Consider the following 11,188-nt stretch of genomic DNA (forward strand, 5'->3'; position numbering starts at 1 on the left):
TATCACCTATCATCTCTCTCTCTCTCTCCATCATCTATCTATCCGTCTATCAATCATCTATCATCTCTATCATCTATCCATCACCCATCTATTATCTATCTATCTATCTATCTATCTATCTATCTATCTATCATCTCTCTCTCTCTATCCATCATCTGTCTATCAATCATCTATCATCTCTATCATCTATCCATCACCCATCTATTATCTATCTATCTATCTATCTATCTATCTATCTATCTATCTATCATCTCTCTCTCTCTATCCATCATCTATCAATCATCACCTCTTTCATCTATCTATCATCCATTATCTATCTATCTATCTATCTATCTATCTATCTATCATCATCTCTCTACCCATCATCTATCTATCTATCATCTATCATCTATCATCTATCATCTCTCTCTCTATCCATCATATATCAATCGTCTATCATCTCTATCATCTATCCATCATCCATCTATTATCTATCTATCTATCTATCTATCTATCTATCTATCTATCATCTATCATCTCTCTCTCTATCCATCATCTGTCTGTCTATCTATCTATCAATCATGTATCATCTCTATCCATCATCCATTATCTATCTATCTATCATCATCATCATCTCTCTACCCATCATCTATCTATCTACCTATCTATCTATCATCTATCATCTCTCTCTATCCATCATCTATCAATCATCTATCATCTATCCATCATCCATCTATTATCTATCTATCTATCTATCTATCTATCTTATTATTCATTATTTTTCTTCTTGATGATAGCATATGTTCATTGTAGAAAATTCCATAGTTCCACACTCAGGCATGACTTCCATTAATATTTTGGTGCATTTTTTTCTAGCTATAAGTTTTGGTACACTTATATTCATCTAGCTATTGCTGATAAAGACACACACGCACAAACATAGTTAACTAAGCAGGCAGTTTCCTCTAATTCTTCCAGCATCTGTGTGTTCCCCTCAGGCATGTCTTTAAGTTTCACCTAAGAATCTGCTTATATAAAAAGGCTACCATCAGCCCCTGTGGCCCCAGCTCATATGGTACCTTTGTGTAAATTAGCAAAAGTCACCCCTCTAGGTAGGGGCATATGACTTCGCAGGTGGAAACAAAAAAGTCCTTTTGTGAACCATCCCAGCCCCACAGCACATAGTCTGGTGAGCAGGTGCAGCTTAGAATTCACCCTCACCTTGGCTGTTTGGAGGGGTACCTTGTGCAGTGCCCAACCTGCCCAACCATATGTGATGACCTTGTGCACAAAAGCGTTCTTGAACAATGTGGGCATTTCTGAAATAGGTATTAGTCAAAGGTTCATGAAAAATGCATGCAAATCATGAACTTCTAGTCAAGATAAACAGAGGCCAAACACTTTGACTCCAGAGTCATTCTTTAAATCTCTCTTCCAGGTGAATTGCCCATTTCTGTCTCCCTGGTATCTAGCAATGTACTTGGCCTAGAGGAAATACTCTGTATTTATAAAACTGAAATGACACGCATAGTATAGTGGTTGTAAAATATATCTGCAGATTCTCTGACCCTCCCGCTATGAAAAGGTGGAGTCTAATTCCTCTTCTCTGGATCGTGGGCTGGCCTTTGTGATTGGAGTCTACCCAACAGGTGCCAGAAATGTCGCTGCATGACTTCTGAGGCTAGGCTGTACAGGATGATACAGCTTCCGCGTGGTTCTCCCAGCCCTTCCCCCAACACGCGCCCTTGGAACTGTGAGCCACCACGGCCTGAGGAAGCCCCAGGAGCCTCATGGAGGGACCACATGACTGCTAGCCTCACCCGCAGGGCGTGGGAGGGAGGGAGCTTTCTGATGATTCCAGAGCCCTTCAAGCTGCACCAGCTGAGGCTGAGTGGAACAGAGAGACTGGCAGTCTGCACCAAGCCCGGCCAACGGGGAGATTTGTGAGCAAACTAAATGTCCTCACCATGCCGTGTCGCCCAGCGTTGGGGTGGTCTGGGAGGCAGGCTAGATAAATGGAACAGTTCGGCTGCTGCGGAATATTACATTTACAGCCTGCTCGGGGCCACACCATTTGCCTTTATGTGCTGATGGATTTTGCCACAAGCAAAATGACCTCTATTTGCCACAAGCAAAACGTCCTCTATGACCTGAGGACGTTCTCTGGTCCCAGGAGTCTGCTTAGCTAATACCTTCACTGGGAGCAGCTCGCTCCCCGCCTCCAGGTGGGACAACCTTAGTGTGTCTAATGACGGATTACACTGGTAGAATGGTGACTGCAGCAACCCCAAAGTGTTCTTGGAGGAGAATGAAAGGAGGAGAATACCGTTTACCTTCAAAATGCAAAGTGCCATCCTGTTTGCAAATCCCTTTCCAGCTGGGATCTCAGATGCCTGGAGCACGCCTGTGGGCAAAGAACAGTCGTCTCCAGTCGAGGAAGAGAGAACTTGATGGGGAATTATGGCAGAATAGGCTTGGACCCCCACCTGCTGGTCCGTTAAACTCTGTGTTCCCTGGCTGCAGACGCCCTCAGAAGGGACCACCTGCTGTGATTTTCCCAGAACTCCAATTTCAAAGGATTCTGCAGTGATGCCCATTGAGTCACAGGTCTTGGGGTGGATAGCAGCGGTCAGCACTCCCGCGGCTCCCAGGGCCGCATCCTGGCCTCTGGGCTGAGCAAAGGGTCAGCCACAAAGGAAATGATGTGGAGGTGGAAGAAAACCTGCTGGGAAGCGGGAGCCTCAGCCGGATTAGCAAGTGACCAGCACTAACTCATCAAAGGACCTGGATGAAAGGCTTGGAGATCACTCGGGGAGAGTTTAAACACAGGCAGCTTAAGTGGTAACAGACCCAAAGTGCGGGATCAAAGAGGACTTCAGAATCACAGCTCAGCCTGCCCTGGGAGCCGCTCACCCCATGCATCCCCCCGTGCACTTCTGTGAATCAGGCTAGAGGAGGGGCGGGGATGGCGTGCTGACCCAGCAAAAGGCTTCACCTTCAAGCCCAGCCATGTCTCCGAGCTGCAGAACTCGGGGCACAGGTAGGACGGTGCATAAGAGCCACTGGCTTGTATTCCTTTGTATTTGGGAATAATTATAGACTCACAGGAACTTGCAAACAAATAAAAAGGGACACAGCGTCCCGTCACCTTTACTGGAAGCTTCTGCCAGGGGTGACATCCCAGGTAGCTGTACAGAACCAAAGTTGGGAGATGGACGTTGGTGCAATACTGCTAACTGGACTGCAGACCTACTGTGTGTGTGTGTGTGTGTGTGTGTGTGTGTGTGTGTGTGTGTAGCTCTATGCAATTTTCTCCCACATGTAGATTCACATCCCCACCACTGTAACCAAGATACGGAACTTCTCCATCACCACGAAGGAGGCCCTTTCTGCTACCCAGCTATGGTTGCACACCCAGGACCACCCCAGGATGGATGCCGGGCCACCATTCATGCATTCTCTGTCTCAGAGTTCTGTCATTTTGAGAACATTCCACAGATGGAATTCTACAGCAGGAGCTGGCTTGAGACCAGCCTTTCTTCCCTCAGCAAGAATGCCTGTGAGATACCCCCACACCCCGGCCCCGAGTTACGATATGCACCAATATCATTCCTTTCCACGTGCAAGCAGTGTTCCAGGGAATGGGTGGGGCACGGTTTATTTATCTACGCCCCCCTCTCCCCCCAGGATGTTTGAGTGGTTCCAGATTTTGGCAGTTACAACTGTTATTTTCACTGAATGATACATGGGTTTTAATGCAGGAGGCCCCCGAAAGTATCCCTAAGGAGCGCACTGCTAAATTTGATGGAAGGGTGTGGATTTAGAGCCCCTACAACATCAGCTGGGCTCTTCTCTGCAGAGCCAGCAAGAGGAAGACGTTCTCTCGGGGATAGAGAGAGGCGACGTTTCTCTTCAGTCTTCAGTAGATTTTTATCCAAGGAAACTGGGAATCTTGCAACTCACAGAGTTTCTCTCTTTGCTTTGGCCACTAGGAAGCCCTTGGCTTTTTAAGCTTTTTTTCTTTTTTAATTTTAATTTTTAAAAATGTATTTATTTTTGAGAGAGAGAGAGAGCAAGTGAGCAGGGGAGGGGCAGAGAGAGGGAGATTCTGAAACTGAAGCAGGCTCCAGGCTCTGAGCTGTCAGCACAGAGCCTGACTCCGGGTTCAAACCCATGAACCCTGAGATCATGACCTGAGCTGAAGCCAGGTGCCCACCTGACTGAGTCACCCAGGCGCCCCTAATTTTTATTTTTTGCTTTTACACATTTAGTATAACAACACAGAAAATTTTACCAGAATTCCAGGGGAAGTCTCCCGTTGCCGAGAAAAATCTGCCGGGACTGGACCTCGTTTCCCAGGAAGTAAATCCTCGGTGCTCAGTGTAATGTGTGGGGAAGCTGGGAAGGATGGGTCACCTTGCCGGACTCTGAGCTCCCGGGGTTATCAGAACTGTTGCCTTGTCCACCTACCCTCACTGGCCAAACACAAAGCCAGGTGCTAGCTGTGCCCAGTAATGCCGAGCCCTTCTGCTTCCCGAGGGCAGCAGTGGGCATCTCCTGCCCAGTGGATCCAGCTCGACCCACCGGGAGTTGGAGAGACCCGGAGCATTAAGAGTGGATGGGAGGCAAGTCTTTGGAGCCCTCAGGAGTGGTGTGCAAAGCGGGGCCTGGATTTCTGATTTCCCAGAAGGGAAAACACGATTCTGGGAACCAAAGTCTGTTGCCCACTTTTTATCTTGCCGAGTAAGTCCATCAATTAAGCAACTACCCAAATGCACAAGCACATACAAGCCCACATGCCAAAGACAATTACTATCATCTCCTGTCCCAGCCATGTCATGCTTACACACACACGCACACGCACACACACATGCACCAATGCACGGGAAGGGAAATATTTTGGAATCAAAGGTTGAATTTTAAACGAAGACACGTGGAATTTCTTATTTTTTTTCGCTTCATTCATGTCGAGATCATGCATTCTTGACATGAGTGAAAATTGGCTCATTTAAAAAATTCAGAGACGCTTTATTTTAATACTAGTTCATCTACTGACTGTGCGAAATATAGATATGTTACGTACAACTCACCATAACCTATGTATGTGTGTATATAACTTTTTTAAAAATACTTTTTTAATGTTTATTTATTTTATAGAGAGACAGACTGTGAGCAGGGGAGGGTCGGGGAGAGAGGGAGGGAGAGAGAGAGAGAGAGAGAGAGAGGTTAGGCTCTGCGCTGTCAGCACAGAGCCAGATGTGGGGCTCAAGCCCACAAAGCATGAGATCATGACCTGAGCTGAAGTTGGGCACTTAACTGACAGAGCCACCCAGGTGCTCCCTGCATATACTTTGTATAGATACATACATATACAGTGAATCTTTGCTCACTTCCTGATGGGCGGGATAATGAATAAAACATGTGGGTAAGATTTTATCTCTACTCAGAAAATTGGCTTTTGGCTATTGCCATTGGTTCGTGGCTTCTGGTACAGAAACAGATTATATCTATATCTATATCTATATCTATATCTATATCTAATCTTCTATATTTATCGAATCTATCTATATCTATGTCTATATCTGAATCTATATCTAGATATCTATATCTGTATCTATATTTGTATCTATATCTGTATCTGTATCTTTATTTGTATCTATATCTGTACCTATATCTATATATCTGTATTTGTATCTATATGTGTATCTGTATCTATATATCTATACCTGTATCTGTATCTATATCTATATATCTATATCTATATCTGTATCTGTATCTGTATCCATATATCTATATCTGTATCTGTATGTATATCTATATCTGTATCTATATTTGTATCTATATCTGTATCTGTATCTATATCTATGTATCTATATCTGTATCTGTATCTATATATCTGTATCTATATTTGTATCTATATCTGCATCTGTATCTATATCTATGTATCTATCTCTGTATCTGTATCTATATTTGTATCTATATCTATATCTGTATCTGTATCTATGTATCTATATCTGTATCTGTATCTATATATCTGTATCTATATTTGTATCTATATCTGTATCTGTATCTATGTATCTATGCAGTATACATTCAAAACTTCATGGGCTATTACAATGTCATGGGCGAGGGTGGAAATTAGGAAGAAGAGCCTACGGGAAGGTGACAATGAATAAAAGGCCAAGAGGCAATGCTGTCGACCTGCATGGGTCTAAGGGGTTGGCACTGGGCAAGTGCAGGTCTTGCCTTGGGGACACACTCTAGGTGCCATTGGACCTTGGGGAGTGGGTGTTAAAGTTGTCAGAGTTTGCTGTGGGTTGGGCATACCGCCAAGCCCTTCAAATGCATCTTTTCACACAACGTTGAGAGGCAGACGCTCACGTTATGCCCTTTTCACAAAGGGGGAAATGGAGGGGCAGAGAGGATAAGGCACTTGCACAGTCAGGGTCCCCTGTTACTAAGCGTTGGAGCTCGGCTCACCCTTGGGACCTCAGGCTGACTTACTTGAGATCAGGGTTTTCTGGGGGTCGTGCTTGCAGAAGCTCCAGGATTGCAGGGCTTCCATTTCCCTTTCCTCATGAAATTTAAAAAGTCTGGCCAAATGTTCTGGCCAGAGTCTCATTCCTGGGATTTGTCTTACCCAGACCGGGAATCATTTCCATGGCTCCAGCAAGGCCAGATGTTGGAGGTCAAAAGAGCAAGCCACAGGCCCATCAAAGCAATGATGGGTCTCCCATGCCTGGCAATTAGGAGGGGATTCTCAGCTGTGAATGTGCCCCTTGGCTTCCCGATGGAAGGCTATCATGCTAATTAATAACCATGACTGTGCCCTGCCGCTGCTACAGCTTTACCCCACGGGCACGCAAGGACCTGTCTGGGGTGCCACGATCCTTCGTGATCAGGAAGGAAAGCCACTCTCCAAGGGCAATGGGAATGCACCTTGGTATAGGGAATGTCTCCGCCACGGGGCAGAATCTGGTCTAGAGCTCCTGTGCAATCCACTTTAAGGAAGCCCGGTTGACGAACTTTGTCTTTGCTTATTCCTTGATGTGTTTAGGGCACAGACCAGGATGCATCTCGGCTGAAAAATTCCTCGAGGGCTCCCTCTTGCCTACAGCACTTGTTGCCATCACTGAGGCCACATGGTCCTTTTACATAATTGTGGAATGCCTGAGAACACATACAGGCAGCAACCATTGTATATAGACTGGATACATACCCTACTGGGTCTTGCCTGTGTGACTTTTCGTGAAATGCTTACGTCTCCCCAAGGTTCAGTTGGCTGTGGCTTCCCTCTGGGTCCTTCAGCTATCTGGAAATCAACAAAGACCAACCAAATGAGAACAAGCAAAGGCTATTTATTCAGAGTTTGCCAAGACCCAGGTGGTGGGGAACTGACTTCCTTGCATTTTGGCAGAGGCTCCGGGGCAGGCAGAGAAGGAAAGTTGCCGGAGAAATAAGGGAGGGTTAAGGTGTGCCCGGACTGCATGCTGTTGGCTCGGGAAGGCTGGATGTGGGCCAGCTGGAATTAGAGACATCTTATGGGATTGTTAGGGATGTGTTCTTGGCTTTGTCTTCTTGGTCCCCAGTTGGCAGAAAGGACAAAAATTAGGGGGGTTGGCAGCGACTAATTGAGTCCTGCTCATTCGGAACCAACTTAACAAAAGTTTGGCCTTCTGGACTGGCCTTTGGCCTTCTCTCTAGCAAGAGATGGTGGCTTCGCTTCCTACAGTCAGACTTACAGATAGCAGCCTGGCCTCCTGGGCTGGTTAGTGTAGACGGTAGACAGTGGGTTGGTTTCCTGGGCTGGTTGCTGGAGATTGTGGGTCAGAATTCTATTTTTTTTTTTAATTAAAAAATTGTTTTTAACGTTTATTCATTTTTTTTTGAGAGACAGAGGACAGAGCGTGAGTCGGGGAGGGGCAGAGAAAGAGGGAGACACAGAATGCAAAGCAGGTTCCAGGCTCCGAGCTGTCAGCACAGGGCCCGATGCGGGGCTCAAACTCACTGACCTTGAGTTCGTAACCTGAGCCAAAGTCACACGCTCAACCAGCTGAGCCACCCAGGTGCCCCCAGAATTCTATTTTTTACATCCGGTGTGGCCACTGTCTGATTGCATGTTCTGTTTCTCATAATGAATACATAACCGTACAAAGTCTTGGCTCTCACTTGAAAAATGTTTACGTGTAATGACAGGCAATAGGCAGAGGTCATGCGGATCAAAGCGGTTTGAAATGAGTTGAGAATATGTGGGACCATCCATCTTAGACATCACACAGATGTCAGTGTTTAGAGGGATCCTGTGTTATTTCTAGACATTTACCTCCCTACCTAATTATTTTTCTGTATTGTGAGCATTTCGTCATGAAGCCAAGGGTTGGGAAACTTTAAGAAAGGCAAACATATGTAAGAAATCCATAAAACCATAGACAAACCCTTCATGAAGCTGAGGAGAGATGATGTAAGTTAGTGGTTCTCAAAGTGTGGTCCTTGGGCCAGCTGGGTCAGTATGGCTTGGGAATCTGTTGGAAATGCAAATTCTCGGGCCCCACCCCAGACCCACTGAATCAGAAACTCCTGGGAGGTACCTACCACCCGGCAATCTGCTTTAATAAGCCCCCGAGGGGGTGCCATTGAGGACCACCCAATTAGACAGATGCTGCAGACTGTAACTTGACAAGGATAGATTATTGGCAGAGAAACCTGAAGACAGAGAAAAATGATCAGCAAAACAAGAGAAGGGTGCGGCAGGGACTTGATTAAATAAACGAGAGAAGCATCTAGTAAAAATAGTCCCTGGTCTGGCCCCACAGTGGAAGGAGCTGAGGCAGGGGAGCATGCTTCAACACCGAGCCTCATAACCTAAGATGCTGGGGAGGAGAATAACTACACAGAATAGACAGTCATATTTTATTTACGGCGATGAGGAGAACACCGTCTGTTTCGCCGGGTGTAGCTATTTTTCAAACGTCTGTAGATTTGATCGGGCTGAACAAAGTACAAATTAATTTAAACGCATCGCTGAACTCACCATAACTTTTGCTGTGATGGGTTTTCTCAGACAATTTGCGCTGAAACCACTCCCATGAAATTTGTGAACATTGAAATGGAGTCTCCCACCGGCGAAACAGTTATTATAGACCAGTGGCCCGCAGGATAAACTCAAAACTTATCAGCAAGGTCTGCCCCCGCGTGTTTCATGACCAAGCCTTCCTCTTCGTCACGCGTTGTGGTCCACCAACCCCACATTCCATGTGTGATCTTCTAGCCGTATCAAATCGCTTGACATACAGTCTTTCCTCCTCTGGTGAACTCCTATATACCCACAAAGACCCTGCTCAAATATCACTCCTTCCAGGAAACCTCTCCCCAGCTTCCCCAGAAAGCCTCATGTTTCCCTTCCCCCATGGCACCCGGGACATGGCAAGTCATGGCGGGTACCCACGCTAGGCTGTAATCACGTCTGCTTCCCAGTGACAATGCGTTTCTTGAGTGAAACCTCCATGTTCTTTTCTTCTTTGTAGGCACAGGACTGGCTTGATGCCTATCTCATAGTCAATGCCGAACAAATATTTGCTCTTTGTCTCCTGCTCATCAAAATTATGCTTGTTATTTATCTAAAGCCATGCTTATCCATTAGGTCCAGCATAAAGCAAGTATAGAGGGAATATGCTTTACGTATCTTTTGCGGTTAACCTGTGTGAAGTCATTTGCAAAACCGATGATAGGTGAAATGAGAAAATAAGGCCAATAAACTGAAGATAGAAAACAGCAGAACAATAAAATCACAGAGCAGAAAAGAGAAAATTAATGATGAGTAAGCATGACATTTAATTTCGAGCTTCCTGGCAGTCTAGGTGAAAAGGGAAATAATAGGTCATAGGTGTTGGTTTGGACAGTGAATCATAGTAGTTCATCCAGAGAGACAGGTGGTTTCAACCAGGAATTTACGGTATAGGTTCCATTGTGATGGTATGAGGAGGTGGGGTCTCTGGGGCATAATTAGGTCATGAGGGTGGAGCCCTCATGAATGGAATTAGTACCTTTATGAAAGGGACCCCACAGAGCTTCCTTGCACTCTCTCTCTGCCTTGAGGACTCAGTGAGAAGTCAGCAGTCTGCAACCCCGAAGAGGGCTTTCCCCAGAACCTGATCATGCTCGTGCCCTGATCTTGGACACACAGCCTCCAGACCTGTGAGAACTGTTTTTTTTTTTTTTTTTTAATGTTTATTATTTATTTTTGAGAGAGAGAGACAGACACAGCATGAGCAGGGGAGGGGCAGAGAGAGAGAGGGAGACACAGAATCCGAAGCAGGCTCCAGGCACTGAGCTGTCAGCACAGAGTCTGATGAGGGGCTCAAACGCACGAATCGTGAGATGGCGACCTGAGCTGAAGTCAGATGCTTAACCGACTGAGCCACCCAGGCGCCCCTAAGTGTCTGTTGTTTATAAGCCGTCTGGTCTACGGTGCTTTGTTATGATAGCCTGATTGGACTAGTGCACTGGGGATGTTGCCAGCAATTTGGTAAGACCCGGGCACGTCAGGGAGGGACAAGAGGTGAATCAGGCAAGATGAGCAAATGAGTGCTAGACCATGAAGGATTATGAGTGACACCAAAGGACCTTGTGTCTTAGGTTCTGCAGGGTGGGAAATGGGGAGCTAGGAAATAATGTAAACAGGGAGGTGATGCAGCCATGCTCTATGTTTAAAAGACGCAGAAAGGCTGGGGCACCTGAGTGGCTCAGTCGATTAAGCATCCTACTTCTCTGCTCAGGTCACGATCTCATAGTTTGTGAGTTTGAGCCCTGCATTGGGCTCTGTGCTTACAGCTCGGAGGCTGGAGCCTGCTTCAGATTCTGTGTCTCCCTCTTTCTCTCTGCCCCTCGCCCACTTGTGCTCTCTCTCTCTCTCTCTCTCCCTCTCAAAAAAAAAAAAAAAAAAAAAGACCATTAAAAAAAAAAAAGATGCAGAAGGGCCCCTTACGTCGCTCCTCCTTAGTCCCCCACCAGGACCCTGCTTTGCTCTGCAGTCAACATGCACTGGTCCTAAATTTCTCTGCTACGAGGCCAAGCACTTTGAAAACACCGAAGCCTGAACTGACATCAATTATGCTGAAAGGGAGAAAAATTAATTAAAAGTTTTCGAAGGGCTCTATTCTGTATTCTTCTCTATTTTCATGTTATCAGCAATGCCGCTTTTTCTTCTGGC

This window comes from Leopardus geoffroyi, chromosome E3 (genome assembly GCF_018350155.1).
Source record: "Leopardus geoffroyi isolate Oge1 chromosome E3, O.geoffroyi_Oge1_pat1.0, whole genome shotgun sequence".
NCBI classification, from domain to species: domain Eukaryota; kingdom Metazoa; phylum Chordata; class Mammalia; order Carnivora; family Felidae; genus Leopardus; species Leopardus geoffroyi.